This window comes from Nilaparvata lugens, chromosome 2, assembly GCF_014356525.2.
Source record: "Nilaparvata lugens isolate BPH chromosome 2, ASM1435652v1, whole genome shotgun sequence".
Taxonomy (NCBI): Eukaryota; Metazoa; Arthropoda; class Insecta; order Hemiptera; family Delphacidae; genus Nilaparvata; species Nilaparvata lugens.
Window position 1 is genome coordinate 47,303,101 of NC_052505.1, and position 23,708 is coordinate 47,326,808.

Here is a 23,708-nt window from a genome sequence, read left to right on the forward strand (position 1 = left end):
AATTTAATTTGTTAATAGATCTTAATTCAACACTTAAATTTATGAAGTGAATAAAATATAATTTATTATTGAATTGCTTATAAATTTATTGTGGATATTTTCCGTGTCCAATGATTGTGGATTCAATTTTAGTTTAATATATGAACTACATAATATTATATAGGCTATGCATCCTTATAACTGAAAATTAAAGTTATTCAATCTATTTGTCATTTGAATTTCACAATATTTCGATTTCAAATCTATATATACAGGGTGTCCCACCAAGGTTGTAACAGCCGTTGACCATAGATTCTCCTCGACATTTCTGACAGAAAATGTTCAGTGAACGCTTTTCCTATCGAATTTAGTTTTCGACTTATTGAGTATTTAATGACCAGAAGTAGGCATATTCTGAAAATATCGAAAAATCAATATATCTCGGAAACTAAGGTCGATAGGAAAACGTTTACTGAACAGTTTTCGTCAGAAATGTCGAGTAGAATCTATGGTTAACGGTTGTTACAAACTTTGTGGGACACTCTGTATAAAAGCGAAATAGCACTCACTGACTGACCGACTCACTGATTCACTCACTCGAAGAACTAAAAATCTACCGGACCAAAAACGTTCAAATTTGGTAGGTATGTTTAGTGGCCCTTTAGAGAGGCGCACTAAGAACGGATTTGAAAAAAAATCCAAAGATCGCCCAAAATCTGCGTTTTCCAGCGTTTTTAGCGATTTCTCAGCTTTATCGAGAACAAATGGACAGAAAATCTTCAAATTAAGTACAGAAGATCAGCTAGGGTGCAATAATGTTGTATTAGAAGGAATTTGCAATAACGTCAAAGATACGTTCATAATTAGCGTTTTTTTGCTTTTTTACAGATTTATCGAGTACAAATGAACAGAAATTGTTCAAATTTAGTACAGAAGCTAAGTTAGGGTGTAATAATGTTGTGTTGGAAGGAATTTGAAATAACGCCAAAGATACGCCCAAAATCTGCGTTTTTCCAGCGTTTTTTGCGCTCTCTTAGCTTTTTCGAGAACAAATGAACAGAAAATGTTCAAATTTACTACAGAAGCTCAGCTGGGTGTAATAATGTTGTGTTAGAAGTAATTTGAAATAACGCAAAAGATACACCCAAATATAGCGTTTTTTTGCGTTTTCTCAGTTATTTTTTCAAGTAATAGACAGAAAAATTTTCAAATTTGGTACAGAGGTAAGCTAGGGTCTAAAAATTAGACTAGGCTAGGTGACTTTAATATTTCATCGGAGACATGCCCAAACTCAGCGTTTCTCCAACGTTTTTCTCAGCTTTTCTGCGTCTTCTCAGTACTTTGACTTTCTGATGGAATGAAGCATGCTCAAATGAAAAATGCAGGCGAGCGAAGCGAGCCCGCTGATCTTATTTTTGGACGATCCAGTCGGGGGTCCAGGGGGCAGAGCCCCCTTCATATAATCCATATAAAGGAAGGAATTGGCTTATACTTACATGTACAGGATAGGAAGGAAATACACTATTGATGTTGTTATCACTTATGAACTACAGAATTCGCACCTATACATAATTATAGTTTCTGAATTTACCGAGTATCCTATGGATATAGACTGGATGTTTTTTTTTCTGTGTCATGTAACCCGCCAGCCAGCATCCCGTGTATTTTTATGATAATAAGAAATACAGTAGTCAGGCATGTTGTGCAGTTGGCTTCCTCCTACCTCCGCTCGCTCACCCACGCTGGACTAGATCAAGTTTGACTCTAAACTGAATTATGGAGTAAGTTGTTGGGGCTCTACTTACATTACCCACTTGAGACCACTTATAACCTTACAAAAATCTATTGTCAGAGCTGTTAAAAAATCAGGAAGATATGAACATGCCTTTCCCCTTTTTCAAGATATAAAATGCTTGCCTCTAAGATACATAATGTTTTCAAAGTTTTATACCTATTCTTTGTAATGTCTGGAAACAGTGGTCAGGCACTTTTCAGGGAGAGAACAAATTATCAAACTAGGAGAGTCACTTCTGATCTGCTAAGGCTTCCCAGGTCATATACCACTTGTTTCCAGAAATCGTTTGTATTTCTAGGTCCGAAATTTTTCAATAATTTACCTTTTGAGGCAAAGAGAATTGATAATAGGAAAATGTTCAAATATTACATTCTTAAATGGCTTAGAAATATCTTGCCTGATTGTTTAGAACACATGTTTTTTATTCTTTCTTAGTTTTCGACATAATAATTATTATAGTTGTTGAAAATCATATCAAAAAGTAATTAAGCCCAAACTGGAAATGTATGAGAGGTGAGTGAATGTGTGAGTGTGTGTTTTCATTTTTTTCTTGCCCAAAAAAATTTTTTTTCTTCTTTCTGATTCTATTCAATTATAGTATAAGCACTCCTGCTTGCACGCGTTAAGCATTATATGCTTACAGTAAGCTAGAAATATTCTGTTTCAAAAAAGCTTTGTTTTTTTTTCATAATACATCATACACGTAGAGAGCCTTATTACATAAATTATATTTTATACAATTTCTTCAGTGCAATTTGTATTTTATTTCCATTTTTGATGTTTGATGTATTTGAAATTTTGTATGTATTTGATTTTTGAATCAGAATAAAAACAAATTGAATTTGAATTTGAATAGTGTATAGATACCATCCTTGGGACTAGATACCCTACTTACGTCATTGGTTAAAAATATAAAAACTGCCAAAGCTATGTAGAAGCACTGTTCCAAGAAGTTCAAATAATGAGTTTAACTAGTGGAAGTTTCATAATACTACTTATAGTTCTATTTCGTGAAATCAGGGCAGTTTTTTAAACGACGATAAAAAAACTCTAAGCTACTTGCATGTTCTAGTAGAACAAAAAGTATCATGGTCTGGCAATGAGAACCATTCTAGTAACTGGTTTAACGATTCCGTATTTTACATGTTGATGGTTCGCTATAGACAACCAAAGTGTGCTGGGATAGGAAAGTTTTTGGAAATTCAATAATCCTACTTCAAACAGTCTTTATATTGATTTTCTATTCTCTCATTCATTTATTTCTATAAAGTATCTGGCAACCATGCAATCCAGTCTCATCTTGAGAAAGTATTTTATTTAAATTGAAATGATTAACATTGATAACAATCTTCATGAGTCAAACAAAAATTCAAGCGGTAAACTGTTCAAATAAAATGTGAAATCATTACTTTTTCCAATACTCTTGAATCGCTATTCAGCTAACAACTGTTGAAATGAATGAGGAATCTAAACGCCAGACACTTCAATACCTTCAACGTGAGCTTCATCCTCTTTAGAGGTAGTATTCTATGCCCCCCAGCTCAGTGTGAAGCGGTGATTTCAATCAATTGCTCCAGAACAAAACAGAGCCTCCTCAATCACGGTCACTTCACACGGCTTCCTGTCAATATCAAAAGAGATCCTTTTCAAGACGCGCCGGTATTCTCTCGTTTGATAGAGGAGAGCTGGCTGATGACATTCAATCGAAATACAAAAAAGCAAAAACTCCATTGGACGGAAAATTGGTTATCAGCTAATTAGCTGAGTTCGAATTTCATATAAAAGAGGAACATGTTTTCAGAACGATATCACGTAAAAGCGCAACATATAAACATTCAAACATTTAAATATTTAAACATTTAAATATTTAAACATTAAGAGAAATGCCAAACCGTCTACTTGAATCTTAGACCTCACTTCGCTCGGTCATCTAGTAGGTAACCCGTGCTCCGCAAGGGTCTATTTTAAAACTTGACAAACTGAAAACTTGACGTAATGAAATTTTGAAGAATTGATAACCATCCTCGGGTGATTAAGAATCTATATGCAAAATTTAAAAATAATCAATCCACTGTCTAGTAACCCATTGGAATATGATACTTAACTTTTTTAATCCACATAATTCAAATCCCGGCACAAGCAAGATATTTTTCTCGGGCCACTCACGTGTTTTGGATGGACATGTTAAGACGTCGATCCTTGCTGCCTGAAAACAATCGTTAGGTCATGTCAGAGATCAGAGTTACTGAAATGAATCAGGTGTGACTTGCAAACTCTTACACCAGGACCAGACCTGAGCCAGCCAGGTCACTCTGCATTATTATTATCATCCACACATCCATGCGCAGCTAAGACTTTCCCATGGAATTAATTGGTAGGCCTATGTTATAAGGTGGCGTCACTTCTGTTTGCATTATATTATAATATGTTCACATAGGAGTGGCGTGGAGTTGATAGAAGTAATTTGAAATAACGCAAAAGATACACCCAAATATAGCGTTTTTTTGCGTTTTCTCAGTTATTTTTTCAAGTAATAGACAGAAAAATTTTCAAATTTGGTACAGAGGTAAGCTAGGGTCTAAAAATTAGACTAGGCTAGGTGACTTTAATATTTCATCGGAGATATGCCCAAACTCAGCGTTTCTCCAACGTTTTTCTCAGCTTTTCTGCGTCTTCTCAGTACTTTGACTTTCTGATGGAATGAAGCATGCTCAAATGAAAAATGCAGGCGAGCGAAGCGAGCCCGCTGATCTTATTTTTGGACGATCCAGTCGGGGGTCCAGGGGGCAGAGCCCCCTTCATATAATCCATATAAAGGAAGGAATTGGCTTATACTTACATGTACAGGATAGGAAGGAAATACACTATTGATGTTGTTATCACTCTTATGAACTACAGAATTCGCATCTATACATAATTATAGTTTCTGAATTTACCGAGTATCCTATGGATATAGACTGGATGTTTTTTTTCTGTGTCATGTAACCCGCCAGCCAGCATCCCGTGTATTTTTATAATAATAAGAAATACAGTAGTCAGGCATGTTGTGCAGTTGGCTTCCTCCTACCTCCGCTCGCTCACCCACGCTGGACTAGATCAAGTTTGACTCTAAACTGAATTATGGAATAAGTTGTTGGGGCTCTACTTACATTACCCACTTGAGACCACTTATAACCTTACAAAAATCTATTGTCAGAGCTGTTAAAAAATCAGGAAGATATGAACATGCCTTTCCCCTTTTTCAAGATATAAAATGCTTGCCTCTAAGATACATAATGTTTTCATACCTAAAGTTTTATACCTATTCTTTGTAATGTCTGGAAACAGTGGTCAGGCACTTTTCAGGGAGAGAACAAATTATCAAACTAGGAGAGTCACTTCTGATCTGCTAAGGCTTCCCAGGTCATATACCACTTGTTTCCAGAAATCGTTTGTATTTCTAGGTCCGAAATTTTTCAATAATTTACCTTTTGAGGCAAAGAGAATTGATAATAGGAAAATGTTCAAATATTACATTCTTAAATGGCTTAGAAATATCTTGCCTGATTGTTTAGAACACATGTTTTTTATTCTTTCTTAGTTTTCGACATAATAATTATTATAGTTGTTGAAAATCATATCAAAAAGTAATTAAGCCCAAACTGGAAATGTATGAGAGGTGAGTGAATGTGTGAGTGTGTGTTTTCATTTTTTTCTTGCCCAAAAATTTTTTTTCTTCTTTCTGATTCTATTCAATTATAGTATAAGCACTCCTGCTTGCACGCGTTAAGCATTATATGCTTACAGTAAGCTAGAAATATTCTGTTTCAAAAAAGCTTTGTTTTTTTTTCATAATACATCATACACGTAGAGAGCCTTATTACATAAATTATATTTTATACAATTTCTTCAGTGCAATTTGTATTTTATTTCCATTTTTGATGTTTGATGTATTTGAAATTTTGTATGTATTTGATTTTTGAATCAGAATAAAAACAAATTGAATTTGAATTTGAATAGTGTATAGATACCATCCTTGGGACTAGATACCCTACTTACGTCATTGGTTTAAAATATAAAAGCTGCCAAAGCTATGTAGAAGCACTGTTCCAAGAAGTTCAAATAATGAGTTTAACTAGTGGAAGTTTCATAATACTACTTATAGTTCTATTTCGTGAAATCAGGGCAGTTTTTTAAACGACGATAAAAAAACTCTCTAAGCTACTTGCATGTTCTAGTAGAACAAAAAGTATCATGGTCTGGCAATGAGAACCATTCTAGTAACTGGTTTAACGATTCCGTATTTTACATGTTGATGGTTCGCTATAGACAACCAAAGTGTGCTGGGATAGGAAAGTTTTTGGAAATTCAATAATCCTACTTCAAACAGTCTTTATCTTGATTTCTATTCTCTCATTCATTTATTTCTATAAAGTATCTGGCATCCATGCAATCCAGTCTCATCTTGAGAAAGTATTTTATTTAAATTGAAATGATTAACATTGATAACAATCTTCATGAGTCAAACAAAAATTCAAGCGGTAAACTGTTCAAATAAAATGTGAAATCATTACTTTTTCCAATACTCTTGAATCGCTATTCAGCTAACAACTGTTGAAATGAATGAGGAATCTAAACGCCAGACACTTCAATACCTTCAACGTGAGCTTCATCCTCTTTAGAGGTAGTATTCTATGCCCCCCAGCTCAGTGTGAAGCGGTGATTTCAATCAATTGCTCCAGAACAAAACAGAGCCTCCTCAATCACGGTCACTTCACACGGCTTCCTGTCAATATCAAAAGAGATCCTTTTCAAGACGCGCCGGTATTCTCTCGTTTGATAGAGGAGAGCTGGCTGATGACATTCAATCGAAATACAAAAAAGCAAAAACTCCATTGGACGGAAAATTGGTTATCAGCTAATTAGCTGAGTTCGAATTTCATATAAAAGAGGAACATGTTTTCAGAACGATATCACGTAAAAGCGCAACATATAAACATTTAAATATTTAAACATTTAAATATTTAAACATTTAAATATTTAAACATCAAGAGAAATGCCAAACCGTCTACTTGAATCTTAGACCTCACTTCGCTCGGTCATCTAGTAGGTAACCCGTGCTCCGCAAGGGTCTATTTTAAAACTTGACAAACTGAAAACTTGACGTAATGAAATTTTGAAGAATTGATAACCATCCTCGGGTAATTAAGAATCTATATGCAAAATTTAAAAATAATCAATCCACTGTCTAGTAACCCATTGGAATATGATACTTAACTTTTTTAATCCACATAATTCAAATCCCGGCACAAGCAAGATATTTTTCTCGGGCCACTCACGTGTTTTGGATGGACATGTTAAGACGTCGATCCTTGCTGCCTGAAAACAATCGTTAGGTCATGTCAGAGATCAGAGTTACTGAAATGAATCAGGTGTGACTTGCAAACTCTTACACCAGGACCAGACCTGAGCCAGCCAGGTCACTCTGCATTATTATTATCATCCACACATCCATGCGCAGCTAAGACTTTCCATGGAATTAATTGGTAGGCCTATGTTATAAGGTGGCGTCACTTCTGTTTGCATTATATTATAATATGTTCACATAGGAGTGGCGTGGAGTTGATAGAAGTGGCACAAAGTCAATGCCACACCAGCGCCACGTCACAGTGTGAATTGGGCCTTAGGCTTAATAGATGACAGCACGTCAGCACCAATCACAAATCCTTCTCAAGTTCCAAAATCCCCTTCTTCATCCCACTTATAAAAATTGATTGAATGTAAAAACTTTGCACAACCGTTGAAACTTGTTTGCTACAAAAGTGTATCAGACGAGGTGAGCAGCTCAGCGCCGCCATTTGTAACGTCACGCACTTCAAATTGCAGCCGTCAAATGCTGACTGCCAGTTGAGTTCTCAGTTTTGCACTCTTGTGAAATGCGATTAATTGAGAGAGTGAATGAAATTTGGTTCAAAGTTTCCCCCCACGTCAGTGCAATCCTCTTGCCGACAGTGACGAAGCAGAAGTGGAAGATAATGAGGGTGATGAATCGGGGGATTGGCAAGTAGAAGAGGCAAAACGGAGAAAGGATGAGAGAGAATAGTCCACCGGAAGATAATGATCAGTGAAGTGGTGACAAGAAAGACTGGGTTCCCCACCCACTCCACTATAATCCAATTCTCCGATACAAGTTTGCTGCAGGCGAGTAATTATTTCGCGCGATTTAATTTAAACTTTCTTCCATGCTCATTGTCGATGAATTTCCCACTTTACTTCACTATTTCCTTCCATCCCCTCTAAATTATACTTTGCTGCTGCACTGGCAAATCTTTGCAACTGAATTATTTGCATTAATTATCTGAAGGTCGTTGAACGAGCTAAACTCAATATCGCCTGGAATCGATGACCTGTAGCTTTTGAGTCCTTTTAGCTCTTTCGAGTTGAATGAATATAATTATCCTTCATACTCGCGAGGAATAACTTTCAACTTGATAAATTTCTTAGTAAATTTCTTTAGTATCTTGGTAGTTTTGTATCTTGTGGAAACGTATTCTTGTTTGAAAAAGAACAGTTTTCCTCATGATTGCCATTTCGGCATTTCACATCATCTTTGTGGAATAATTCAAACACGAGCAACATCTATCAAAACAGTTATCTGATATGATTAATTGAAAATTCTCTCGTTTGCTACCTGATTTGATATCAATGGGCCTTTGTTCCTGTCCTATACACCTACCAATGACAATGCACCAAATCAAGAACGATTGCTCTTGTTCTCCTCAACGCTGGTGAAAGACCTGCTGATTGTTGAGCTGTGTTGTGTGTTGCTCTTGATTGTAAATCGATGCTTCAGCTCACATTCATTGAACCTACAAACTCACCTACTAAATGATAAAAAAAGCTGAACTGGAATTTGGATCAAGAATGGTCTCAAGAGTCAGCTCTAATCGTTTGTGATAAAAAACTAGAGCTGCTTGAACATGTATTGAGTCATCATTGTGATAGTAATCAACATTTTCATTGTTGAAAGTGCAAGATCCTAGTAGACTACCACCAGATGATTCTATTCCGTCTAAGCTTTCATTGCGCCAACGGCTCTGAATCATTCTTCCACACATGCTCAAAAAACATGTCTTTGGTGTCTTGTAATTTATTGTTGCACTTTGTTATTACCATCGAGTCATTCATATTTGATTCATGAATTATCAATGCTTATTATTTCAAAAAATCAATTTTCAAAGGTATCAAAGCCAAAAAACCTATAAAGAATTCAAATACATTGAAGGTTGTTGGGGATGAGAAGAGTATCCAGATCTCTTTTTTAAATCAATCAAATGTATTGTGATAGCTGAGTGATTGAAAAGTATTTCTAAACTATTCATGCAATATGATCATGAATATATTAATCTATTCTTGGAAATAAACTCTGGATTGTTGTCAGGAGTGAATTAAATATTAATAGTTTAAGTAAAATGTAGCTGAAGAATAAACAATAATATTATTAAATGAAGGTTACGGGTGAAAGTGCAGTTGAATAAAAAAACCAGGTGTTTTTGAACTATTATGTAAAAAACTACTCCATTATGTAAAATATCAGCATATTAACAATTTCAGAATTCGGGACGGAAGAAAGGCGGTATTGCTCGAACAAATGGGAATGAAGAATAGATTGAGAGGAAGAAAAGAATAGGAAAAAAGGGAAGAATATGCAGTGTGTATACTTATAATGCATGAAATGTTCAGGGATGGTCGAAGGAAAGCAGATTTGTTGGCACGTCAAACAGCGTGAATTTACGACCAAGACTCTGCTCTGCAAGTTTGTCCAACCGGGTGAATGACGAAAATCTTACGCAGTAACAATTATTCAGCGCCAGTGTCACATCAACAATGTCAGAGAAAATGAACGAGAACAATGTTACTCGTTGAAGTAAGTTGTGGGGGCAGCAATCAAATGTTCACATTCAAACGGCGAATATGATTCAATAGAACACACAAGATACTACTTACAAAACTGATTGGAGAACGAACTGCAAGCACAGCCAAAAACTGGTCTCTTTTCAAAGTTTAATAATTGATATGCTCCATATGGCCCAGAGATTGTAAATTATGCTTTATCACTCTCTAAATTTGAGTTCAATTTTCAGTTGAAAAATTGACTTTCAAGAAACATATTAGATCTACCCGTGGATTGAATATTTCTAAATAGTAACAGAGAAAACTTATACTGTTAGATATAATTATTTAGATTGTTTCTCTCCACGATATATGTATGAATAATTAATATATGTACAATGTCATACCAATCATTCAAAGATTTCCAAAGATGATGAATGCCTCCTCAATAGATTCGCCAATTAATGCGAATGAGGGGATTATCTTAAACGTCGACATTGAGAGGAATCATACGGCCTGTTAAAAAAAACAGTTTAGCTTGACTGTTACTGGATGATTGATGAGTTGTTTTTTTAAAGGAAAGCTGAATGAAATAGTAATAATTAGTTAACAATATGAGTTGCTTAATAATAGATTCTATATGTAATTTGAATTGACAATAGTTACCAGTAACTATATGCTACTAACGTATCATTTTTAAAATCAACTCAGGATATGTTGATATATTTTTATTGTAAACAATGTCATGGGTTGCCAGACACAGAAAAAATAAAATAAATATCCTACTGTTCACTACTATTATAACGATCTACGTATTTATGTAAAATGTATCTGCCCCAACCAAATCTGCATCAGCTCCGTTGTTTGCAGGGCCCGCCTGCTTATTTCAACTAATGACAGAGCATAGAAAAAATACCGAACGCCCTGTAATAATGATATTGGAAGCTGAACATTTAGGAGCTGTTCGTCATTAGCGGAAACAATATAACGTTTTTACAGCAGCGCGGCTGTAAAATTGGAAATGGGTTTACGGATAGTTAATTTGTGTTAAAAAGCAGTAAACCTTCGCAGCTTATCAGAGAAGCATTCGAGTGTTCTCTGCTCTCTGTTACTTGTTTTCTTCTCTGTCAGAAGCTGGTTTTTTGCTGCGACAAGGGCTGTAAAGTTAGTACGTTACGCCAGAAAAACGCTTATCAAAACGTCGCTAATTGGGCCAGGCCGTGTTATGCGACAGCCATAGCGTTCCTCCCGGCTGAAATATTCATCCTCAGGCAAAACTACTACCCTATACGTGGGGCGGTAGCAAGCATTTTATGCCTGCGAGTGTGTAAAACTTTTCACGCGCGTCGCAAAGAAGCAATTTTTCGTATTGATGACCAGTTGCCATTATCGCTCATAAAAGCTATCCATTGTCACAGCAGCTTGCCGGAAACAAGCTCCAAATTACTTGCCACTATAATATTCCATCAGTCATCCCACGAAAGCGCTGTTTCACTTTTCAATTCGCTCTTATGAATTCAAGTTGAAAGTTATGATCTTTCTACGCAGTGCTTTGCGAACTAATTGCAAAAATTAATATTGTTATTATTTTTTGCCGAAACATTTTTCGCGAAATTTCTCAAATGATGGCAATATTGTGTTAAAAAAATAATTATCCTGAAATGATAACGTTTTGAGTGATGATAGTGCTGGGCGTAAATAGTGCCGGAAAATCAAACTTCAGTTGGGATGACTTCAGGAATCTTTGTGATCCTTGACAACTTTGTCTCACAGAGCTGGTGCAACCAGCAAATCAAATTGGGTCATTCCGATCACCCACCACACAATCCTGTCTTGACCACTAGTAAATTATATATTTTCCCCAAACTCGAGACAAGACTTTGAGGGCAGAGTTTGATTACTCACTTTTCTATAACGAGGAGCTCCAAAGCAACGTCATTCCCCACTAAAACTTATTTGGCGGAAGCATTTATTGAAGAGGGTTTTGGCAGGCTGGTCTACTGGTATGATCAATACCACATATGACGGCAATATTATGTTGAAGTATTATCATAATGTAAATGTGAGTAACTTTTAGTGGAAGAATTATTCTCTCATATACATTCGTTATTTATGTATATATGACCAATCGGAGGTTGGAGAAAAATGACCCTCGTACAAATATTATATTATCATATGTGGTGTTCTCATTACATTATATTACATAGTCTTGATTGTATACTTCAACATCTAAAGGTGACATTCGAGAAATATGAATGCATGAGAGTTTGAATATATTGCTCATTTATTCTCTGACACATATTTTTTAAAAACGTATCATTGGAGTAGAGCTTGTATTGTAGGATTGTGGCGCAGCATTGTGCTGGTTGTGGTGTTCGTGTGTTGGGATGTTGGCGTGGCGCTGATGACAGTGGATGCTCGATGGTAATTTCCAGTCTTGTGACCCTACAAAGCTTCCCATTCATGGCGTTGGGTAATTTATAAAATTAATGGAGACTCTCCAATTTGAGACTCTGTTGTGAAGTAGAATATATTGTTAAAGAAGAGAACGATTCCAGCAGAAGCTTTTGTTGAAAAAGGAAAAATTACGTACAAGGATCTATTTCGAGAATATCGATGTATGAGGAATGAAAAGATGCCTGATGGGACAAGCTGGCTTCTCGGTTTAGAATGAGAGATCTTGCAGCTCCCTTTCCTTTGAATTTACTATTTATGAAAGTGTTGAAGCAGGGAAGTGGATTGAGTAAAAAACGTAAAATGTGAGCTGAGTACTTTCATTGAAAGGTATACTGGAGTAAATTTTTATCAAACAAAATTCAAGCGAAGAAGAACTCATAACAGGCAAGCCCTCGTCTTAGGTTTCAAAGAAGTCAATGTTCATACACATTATCAATTAGAGCTATATAGTTATTTTAGAATGGGTATCGTTATAGAAATTAGCATCGAAAATGAGATATTATGACTTCAATTTCATGAACTTCAGAGTTTCTCTTTCTCCTGTGTACATTATACAAGAACTCTTTTTCAGTTTTAAGTTCAATTGCTCTCGAAAGAAGCTACCACCAAGTTCCAAGAGCACTTCAGATTGATGAGTATTTTTGATGAGAGATACAATCTCATAATTTATCACTTGAAAGCCACTCAGAAAGAATTATTCAACTCCATCTCGATAAGAAGTAGCTTTATGAGTTTAAGAAAAATGTGTTGAAAAATATGCAATAAATGCATATTTGATTGACTTTATTTTTGGTAGTTAACAGCTTCAAATCACATCCATTCTCTTGCAACCTTTTCTTATTCATTGATGAACATAAATGATGGTTACGATTTGAATTGAATGTTGAATAATGAGTGTGAGAATAAAATTTCAATTCATAGTCATGCTCATTGAATTTGTTGAAAGAATGATAAGACGATGATCATCTTATGCAATGAAAAACCCAGGAGTCTTTGGACAAAAACTATTTGTGTGATAGATTATTATTTCCTACACATAATCAAAAATTATTTTTTTATTTGATACGTAAGGTTTCGTATCAATGAATTCAGAAAATGAAGCTTTTTCAAATAAATGTTGTCAATCTGTCTGTCTGTTCGAGCCCGATTCGGATTGCTTGAACATTGACTCATGAATGAGCTGGAATTATTCTGCGTATCACCCACACACGCTTACACACATGAGAGGATCGAGTTTGGACGTTTGGTTGTAAATAGACAATCAGTGGCCGAGCTTCATCAAACCAGCGCTGTGATTGGTGCACGTTTGCTGTGTGTTTACTGAAGCACACATGAATAAGGTAGGCGAGATCTCCATACGTGAGAGCGGTTTACAGGTCACCATCATTCGATTTCAAGGATTGAACCACGTCCCAACCAATCAACAGCGAACCATTCAGTCTAAGCGTCCATACTGGGTGAAGGCCTGAGAAAAATCTTAAATTTATTTATTCCATGTGTAGCTTTACTGGAACCATTGGCAACGCTGGAAACGTCTTGGAAATGTTGAAGCAATTAGCCAGCATAAGAGAATTCCGCATTGCTTGTGAATAAGTGTTTTTTAGATTAAATAAAATGTATTTTTTCATGTAGATCACTGTATGTACTTGAAAGAGAATGAAATCAAAATATTATTTATTGGACGGAGTCCAGCTGAATTTCTAGTGAATTTCACAGAGTATGGTATTGAACAATAATCTCCACCTTTTACCGATACGAAGATGGAGATGAATATGGAAAATGATTGATAAAATCAAGTGTGTCGAAGAGTTTTGACTAATTTGGAAGAAGTGGACAGAATAATAATTTTTTCAAGGCATTTATTAAATTTAATATATAAATACTCCTCTATATTCTCGATTGATCGCAACCCCGAAACTCAAACTCATTCATTTCATCAATGGTATACCTATCGGGCTCGTGAGCTCACATGCGGTAGCTGCTAATTATAAGTTACATTGAGATATTGTCTGATTTTTACGGCAATATTATATAAATGCGAAACATAAATAAATCATGAAGAGCAATGCAAACCCGTCGACTTGAATCTTAGACCTCACTTCGCTCGGTCGATGAGAATTGCAAAAATAATCGTGAAACTGATGATTGAGCGATGCTATGAAACTCCAGAACATTATTGATTCGATGACAGAGAGCGCTGCTATCACATTTTTTCTCTATAAAGTTACGTAAATATTTTTTAATTTTTTTTGTAGTCTTCTTCTCGAACATTTAACAAGTATATTCACCTACTAAAGGAACAGCACTAGAGCATTGAGTAGAATCTATTAATCAATCGTACATTTAATTAGCAATATCCTCATAACCCAATTCGAATATCAAGTCTGATCAGACACTACGAGTCAGTGACAGTGTAAATTGATTTTCATTCATATTTCCGTGATTCGAGTTGACAGTGGGTTTCATAAAGCAAACATTGTTTTGTGCGCAATGGATAGAAGCGAAATGGTGGCTCGGAATCAGGGTGATAAACATGGCTGGAGTCAAGCCGAACCGGGAGCAGAGGCTGGAGGTTAATCTTTATAAATCGCTAGTGAAAAATAGCCTTCCAATACTGGTTGCACAGCAAAAGGCGTGCAGAGTGTCGTAGCTCTGCTGAAGGAGGAGGTGGAGGAGGTGGTGGAGGCTGTGGTATGGTGGTGGAGGAGTAATGTAGACTGGCCGCACTGCCATTGAACCCTAACTGTAGTTTATTAGAAATCCATTACTTACAATGTAGCAGCCTGTGTGGGAGAGTGTTGGTGAACAATGTATATCGGTTAACGTTGAATTGTTGACTACACGGAATCCAAGATTACACTACACCAATTTTCTCCCACCCTAAGAAACCACAAAACTGATGCACAACAAATTTCCGATAAAGAGAAAAACGCAGAACAAAGTTTTTAAATTACTTCCGCCGCCAAATTCTCCTAATCGTTGCACATTCTCAAGTGGCAATAGAAGAAAGTTGGAATCATGTCAATAAATTTCAGAATTTTTTATAATGCTCTCTCTCACTCTCTCTTACTCTCTGAAATTTGCGCACTTAATCCGCGGTTCACGAATCTTATTTCTTTGTAGGACAATATATCTTCGGAAGTAGGATAGTTATTTAAAGTTGGTTTACCGTTTCGAGAAGCTATTATTCAGGTCTGGTTACTAGATCTCCCTCTGATAGTATTTTATATATTTTCTTTTTGACTAGAAATGCACTAGTTGAAACATCGAATACGATTCAGTAAGTACATAAAAAACACATATATAGCGGCAACTAAGTGAATATTACCAACAAAGTGTTGGCTAATCAAGAAAAATTCCGCCGTATTCAATTACAGATAACGTATCCACCCACTTACAATCTTTCCTATATCTTCAGGGTTTCTGAGTGTAGTATTGAGCAAGACCAAAAATCTGCTTTTGGGTTTTAATTGTTTTTCTTCATAATAATTGAGTTGATTTTCAACCTTATAAAAACGCACCAATTTCAAATCAAATACACCTGAATCTAACCTAACTTTGATTTCTTCTGCTGGTGTACATTTTCAACTCTGAGCCCAGATTAGAAATTATGCTTGTTCATACTGATATAAGCAACAAGTGAGTGCATCTGTTATGGATTCTGACCGAGAATCAGAAACTGAGATCTCACGGCTTTTAATATTATGTTGCCCTTTTTCGTAATATTACAAGCATCTTCAGACCAAATGATAGAACATTCATAAAATAATACATTTATTTTTATTGCAGGACAAATTTTCAGACCTATTGATGGGTGATATCTGTGCATCGATATTTTCTATCAGGTCACTAGGAGCGAGAATATCAACTTCGAATATGAAAATCAATATCAATTCTCATTCAACAAATTTTATAGACAATACAAATAATTGTTGATTGATTGCTGCAAGAGTTAAAATGAAGCATTTTCACTGGAAAAAGGATGTAACACACAAACAGTCAATTTTGATAACGGCTCACTGAATATTGTAGCATTCCTAGGAATGCGACATTTTTAACTCACTATTAGCTCCCTTTCAGCAACCCCGAAATTGTTCTCTTACGTGGCAATCACGTTTTTTACCCTTGTAACGCCATCATTGTCCTCGGCTTTTGAGTTTTGGTTCAGTTTGATTTTTTTTGTGACAGAAGAGTTCAAAGACAACTGTTTGATTAAAAGGAGACTCACTCAATGCGAGATATGCCCGCTATTTGGATTCTGTCGGCCACCTTTGTGTTTTGACTTCCTGCCTTGGCTTAACAAAATACTACTGGACATGTCGATGAGCCTGATACCACCCGCTACAACATCTCTTTCTATTTCTTCTATTCTCCGTCTTTCTCCTTCTATTTTCCCGCTTTACCGTTCCACCCACCCTACTCTCCTGAATTCTTTTAGCTGAATTCCACTCGCACATTGCCTCCAGCAAAATCGCGATCTCGTACGGTCAGGCAGTCAATTCAATTGCAATTCTTTGTTGCCGGATTCTTCCTCATAGCACAAGAGGAACATTCTTTGTTTGTGCTGTAATATCAGATTACCAAGATTAAAAATTGTAGGATATTTTTTGAATTAATAGAAAGAGTGAATAAATAAATAAATACTCATTTTATTTGCTCACGGACAAGTCATACAAATACAATACAGAGTTACAGCTGAATAAAAATGGAAGCACAATATAATCATTCTACATTTGAACATGAACATTCTAAGGGAATAAAATACTAATTTCGGTTCTCGAAATAACACGATTTCACTCCTTATAATTCTCCTATCGATGTCTATATTATATAGCCTAAGTGTATTATCGAACAACCAAGAATGATAGAATATTACTGCATAAAAGGAAATGAATGACAAAAAATCTGGTGTGGCGCACTCACACATCTTTCCTTTCCTCAATGAAAATTGATCACCCGACGCTAGTGTTCCCGCGCATCTCAAGTCTACTAATCCTTCAATTTAGGGGATAGTATTTCATTATCAGTTGTATTATGTATCTTTTCTCAATTGATAACTTTCTTCAAAGATTTTTCGTTTTTCTGCTGGCTTTTTCTTCTCTTTTTCAGTTTTTACTGGATCCCATTTCGCTCTATCTCCACCATGAACACGATCTTCCACTACTGGATTCCATCTCTCTCTATCTCCACTTGGACTCGATTTTCCACCACTGGATTCCATCTCTCTCTGTCTCCACTTGGACTCGATCTTCCACTACTGGATTCCTTCTCGCTTACCTCCACTTGGACCCGATTCTTCCACTACTGGATACCTACTCGCTCTATCTCCACTTGGACCAGATCTCCCACTACCAGTTCTTCCTCAATCTTCGTCTTATTCACCATTAGGATTATTCATCACCGGAACTCCACACATCTACATCTTATTGTGTTTAGTGAATTTTGTTTTGAACTAGTGCTTTAAATAGTGAAGGGAGCCGAACTGTCAAGGCATGCTGAATGCACTCGAATCAAGAGACTTTTTCATTTAGGTTAAGTTTTATCAGTTTCATCCCCATTTTCCCCGTCATGTGTTGTTCTGAGGTCGGTTCACGATTGGTCTGCTGCTTCCATGATGCCTCTCACTGACACGTCAGCTCGCTCGCCCTCAAGTAGGTATGATTATTTCAATAATAGTAATAATGACGCAGGTATGTTTCTAGCAAATAAGCTCCACTCTTTCAAAAAACTTTTCAAGGCTGCTCACCTTAACGTACAATCCCTCAGTTGCCACATTGATGAACTCAGAGCAATCTTCCGTTTTCAGGACTTCAATATAATCGGAATTTCCGAATCATTTTTGAAGCCTAGTATTTCATCAAATTTTGTTGCATTGCCTGGATATAATCTTTTCCGGAATGATAGATTAAATAAAGCTTGTGGGGGTGTAGCAATTTATGTGAAAGAAGGTATCAAAACAAAAGTTTTAATCACATCTAAACAAGAGTATTGTTCCAGACCAGAGTTTATGCTACTTGAATTATCCTTATCTAGTACTGATAAATTACTCGTTGGTATCTGTTATCGCCCACCAAAAATAGGTCATTTCACAGATTTCGAAAGTGCCTTGCTTTCTCTTATGCCTTGTTATAACCGTATACTAGTTATGGGGGATATGAACACCGACTTGAACATGACAAATCGTAACTTTGACTACTTTCAACTGACTACAATTTTCCAATGCCTAAACATGACTATTTTACCTCTCGATCCAACTCATCATACTAATGAATCAGACACACTCATTGACCTTCTCATTGTTAGTGATCCCAATGAGGTTGTTCAAGCAGGCCAAATCTCAGTCCCAGCTATTTCTAGACATGATTTGATCTACTGTGTACTTTCCCATAAGATACCCAAGCCAGAACAGAAAATTATCACTTATAGAGACTTCAAAAACTTTGATGAAGCCGCCTTCCTGACTGATGTGGCTCAGACTCCATGGCATCAAATTGAAGCATTACCCTCAGTTGATGACATGGTCAAGACTTTCGAGAATTGGACTTTGACTTTGTATGACAAACATGCACCTTATGTGACAAGGAGGATTAATAGAAAACGACGAGTACCGTGGATGACTGAAGACATACTTAAGATGATGGGACGTAGAGACAAAGCACATAGAAAATTTAAAAAGACATTTGACTTGGACAGTTTGATAGAGTATAGGAGCCTTAGAAATAGGGTTAAACAGGAATTACGGAACTCAAAGATTAGGTACTTGAATTCGTTTATGACAAACAATAGACAAGACTCTAAATCACTTTGGCAGGGAATAAAAGAATTCGGGCTTGGCAAAGAGAAATCGAATCCACAAATTGACTTACCATTGAATAATATAAATGACCATTTCGTTTCACACTCTAACCAACGCGACGAAGTTGTCATTGCTAATCACATTGATGATCTTGAAGAGCAGGTTACAAACTTAGATTTACCAATCACTGATCAATTTCATTTCCATCCAATCTCAGAAGAAGACACTTTCAGAGCAATTCAACGTATTCATAGTAATGCTATGGGTGTAGACAAAATTCCTATTAAATTTATCAAGAAGATGTTATTTGCTGTTTTACCAACCATTACATACATTTTCAACAAGTCACTTGAAGAAGGCATTTTCCCTGAAAACTGGAAGTTTGCTCTGGTTCGCCCTCTAAATAAAGTTCCATCACCCAATAAAGTTGAGGATTTTAGACCAATCAGTATTTTACCTGCATTGTCCAAAGTGCTAGAAAGACTCATTCATGCTCAAGTTGTAAAATTTCTAGACAACAATAGTAAGCTTCATAACTTTCAATCAGGCTTTAGAAAATTCCATTCAACTGAGACAGCTCTGCTTCGTGTCACTGATGATATAAGGTTAGCTATGGACCAAAGAAAATGCACCATCCTCACCCTATTTGATTTTTCTAAAGCATTCGATACTGTTGATCATACAGTCCTTCTGAATAAGTTGGCTATTCTTGGTTTCAGTCACAACTCGTTAGTTTGGTTTAAATCCTATCTATTAGGTAGGAAACAATGTGTATCTGTCGGTGACAAAAAGTCAACTTGGAAAAACGTTATGCATGGAGTACCACAAGGTTCAATTTTAGGCCCTCTCCTCTTCACTTTGTATGCTAATGACCTTTCTTCCATTATCAAATTCTCCAGTTTCCATACTTATGCAGACGACCTTCAAATCTATTTAAGCTGTCCCATAACAAAAATTAATGAAACAGTTGGAATAATGAATCAGGATATCAATTCGATAGTGGAATGGACAAAGAAAAATGGCCTTAAGCTTAATCCCATCAAAACACAACCCATTATAATTGGATATTCTCGTCTTATAAACAATATTGACCTTGAATCGATTCACAAAATTAGTGTAGACGGTAATGACATTCCTTACTGTAGCTCAGTTAAAAATTTAGGCATTATTATGAATAATACTCTTGACTGGTCAGAACAAGTGAACAAAACTTGTAAAAAGGTATTCTCAGCCATGCATGCATTGAAGAAAATGCACGATATCCTCCCTAGAAACATTAAATTATTATTGGTTCAATCTCTCATCTTCCCACATTTAATGTATTGTAATTCTGTTCTTAACGATATGCAAGTCACTCTGAATGATAAACTACAGCGTTGCCAAAATTATTGTCTACGTTTCGTCTACTCTCTCCAACGCCATGATCATATCACCCCAGCCCACATTGCTAGTTCAACATTAAAGCTTCCCGATCAGAGGCTTTTTCGAATAGTCAAGCTTGTTAGAGATATCTTGATATACGGTAATCCGAACTATTTTAAAGATGATTTCAAATTTGTCTCTGAAGGTAGGAGGATAGATGCTTCACATACTAGAACCGGAGAAAGTACTTTAAGGATACCCAATCATCGAACTACTATTTTCACAAAATCCTTCTTAGTCAGTGCCTGTCGTGCATGGAATGCACTTCCTGTTTCTATCAGGTCCATCGAGAGCCGAGCGAGCTTCATCCTAACTTTAAAAAAACATCTTTTGGAACAAATGACTGAAACTGTCCGGCCCTAGAACGATCACATGACATCCATCCCCCACCCATCCCACAAATACAAACCTTTAAACCATGTTATAGAACGAATTGTATATATATATATATATATATTATATATATATATATATATATATATATATATTATATAAACTCATGTTATTTCAATTATCCACTGCATACTGCTGTATATTACTGAAAGTTGATTACCCCTACTACTTTCAGCCTACTTCATTTTATTAATCAATTATTTGATCTTATCTACCTATATAATTATTTTACTCTATCAATTTTCTGTTTTTTTTTTCTCTTAATATTCATATTGATTAAAACTTTTACAATATTTCCATTAATAAATAAATCCTTAGTTTAAATAACGAAATTAACGTTTTGGTAGAGAGTTAGTGGGGAGGATATTTTTAATATTCTTCCCGAAGAATGGACATTGATATGTCCAAAGCTCCGCCAATTTATGTAGATGCATAACAATATGATTATTATCTATAGTTATTATATTACAAATTGCTTTTTCATATCATATACAGTTCAATAATTATTTTCTTAGTCTATATTATGTAAATTCATCTATAATTTTGCTGTATTGTAAGCTATTGTATATAAGTGTATAAGCCAGTATATATTGTAATCTACATAAATAAAGTACTCAATCAATCAATCAATCAATCTTACTCTCTGAAATTTGCGCATTTAATCCGCGGTTCACGAATCTTATTTCTTTGTAGGACAATATATCTTCGGAAGTAGAATAGTTATTTAAAGTTGGTTTACCGTTTCGAGAGAAGCTATTATTCAGGTCTGGTTACTAGATCTCCCTCTGATAGTATTTTATATATTTTCTTTTTGACTAGAAATGCACTAGTTGAAACATCGAATACGATTCAGTAAGTACATAAAAAACACATATATAGCGGCAACTAAGTGAATATTACCAACAAAGTGTTGGCTAATCAAGAAAAATTCCGCCGTATTCAATTACAGATAACGTATCCACCCACTTACAATCTTTCCTATATCTTCAGGGTTTCTGAGTGTAGTATTGAGCAAGACCAAAAATCTGCTTTTGGGTTTTAATTGTTTTTCTTCACAATAATTGAGTTGTTTTTCAACCTTATAAAAACGCACCAATTTCAAATCAAATACACCTGAATCTAACCTAACTTTGATTTCTTCTGCTGGTGTACATTTTCAACTCTGAAACCAGATTAGAAATTATGCTTGTTCATACTGATATAAGCAACAAGTGAGTGCATCTGTTATGGATTCTGACCGAGAATCAGAAACTGAGATCTCACGGCTTTTAATATTATGTTGCCCTTTTTCGTAATATTACAAGCATCTTCAGACCAAATGATAGAACATTCATAAAATAATACATTTATTTTTATTGCAGGACAAATTTTCAGACCTATTGATGGGTGATATCTGTGCATCGATATTTTCTATCAGGTCACTAGGAGCGAGAATATCAACTCCGAATATGAAAATCAATATCAATTCTCATTCAACAAGTTTTATAGACAATAAAAATAATTGTTGATTGATTGCTGCAAGAGTTAAAATGAAGCATTTTCACTGGAAAAAGGATGTAACACACAAACAGTCAATTTTGATAACGGCTCACTGAATATTGTAGCATTCCTAGGAATGCGACATTTTTAACTCACTATTAGCTCCCTTTCAGCAACCCCGAAATTGTTCTCTTACGTGGCAATCACGTTTTTTACCCTTGTAACGCCATCATTGTCCTCGGCTTTTGAGTTTTGGTTCAGTTTGATTTTTTTTTGTGACAGAAGAGTTCAAAGACAACTGTTTGATTAAAAGGAGACTCACTCAATGCGAGATATGCCCGCTATTTGGATTCTGTCGGCTACCTTTGTGTTTTGACTTCCTGCCTTGGCTTAACAAAATACTACTGGACATGTCGATGAGCCTGATACCACCCGCTACAACATCTCTTTCTATTTCTTCTATTCTCCGTCTTTCTCCTTCTATTTTCCCGCTTTACCGTTCCACCCACCCTACTCTCCTGAATTCTTTTAGCTGAATTCCACTCGCACATTGCCTCCAGCAAAATCGCGATCTCGTACGGTCAGGCAGTCAATTCAATTGCAATTCTTTGTTGCCGGATTCTTCCTCATAGCACAAGAGGAACATTCTTTGTTTGTGCTGTAATATCAGATTACCAAGATTAAAAATTGTAGGATATTTTTTGAATTAATAGAAAGAGTAAATAAATAAATAAATACTCATTTTATTTGCTCACGGACAAGTCATACAAATACAATACAGAGTTACAGCTGAATAAAAATGGAAGCACAATATAATCATTCTACATTTGAACATGAACATTCTAAGGGAATAAAATACTAATTTCGGTTCTCGAAATAACACGATTTCACTCCTTATAATTCTCCTATTGATGTCTATATTATAGCCTAAGTGTATTATCGAACAACCAAGAATGATAGAATATTACTGCATAAAAGGAAATGAATGACAAAAAATCTGGTGTGGCGCACTCACACAACTTTCCTTTCCTCAATGAAAATTGATCACCCGACGCTAGTGTTCCCGCGCATCTCAAGTCTACTATTCAAAGATTTGAGCCAGCTGGTGACAGGGCAATAACGCTGAAAACACACAAGGTCTGCTATCTCTTCATAGTGAATCATTCAATAGAATCAACCGTTACCAAGAGTTTGCAATATTGGATAATCACATTTTCTCGAATTTCGAGCTTATTTCCAATTTTAGGTGAAAATGTTACCAAACATTAATTGTATAGATTATCATGCTCAATCTTTTCCACTCGGAATGTTAGGATTAAATTGTATCTGAAGCCTGATAATTGAGAATCTAAAATCAAACTTTGCATAGATGGGGCGGAGCTCCTAGAATTTTTACAAATATGAGACTTGTGGCAGTTGATAGAGCTTATCAATGACTATTCAAAATATGAATTTGATCAAAATCGTTGGAGCCGTTTTCGAGAAAAACCCTGTTTTTGACAACATTTTCGCCAT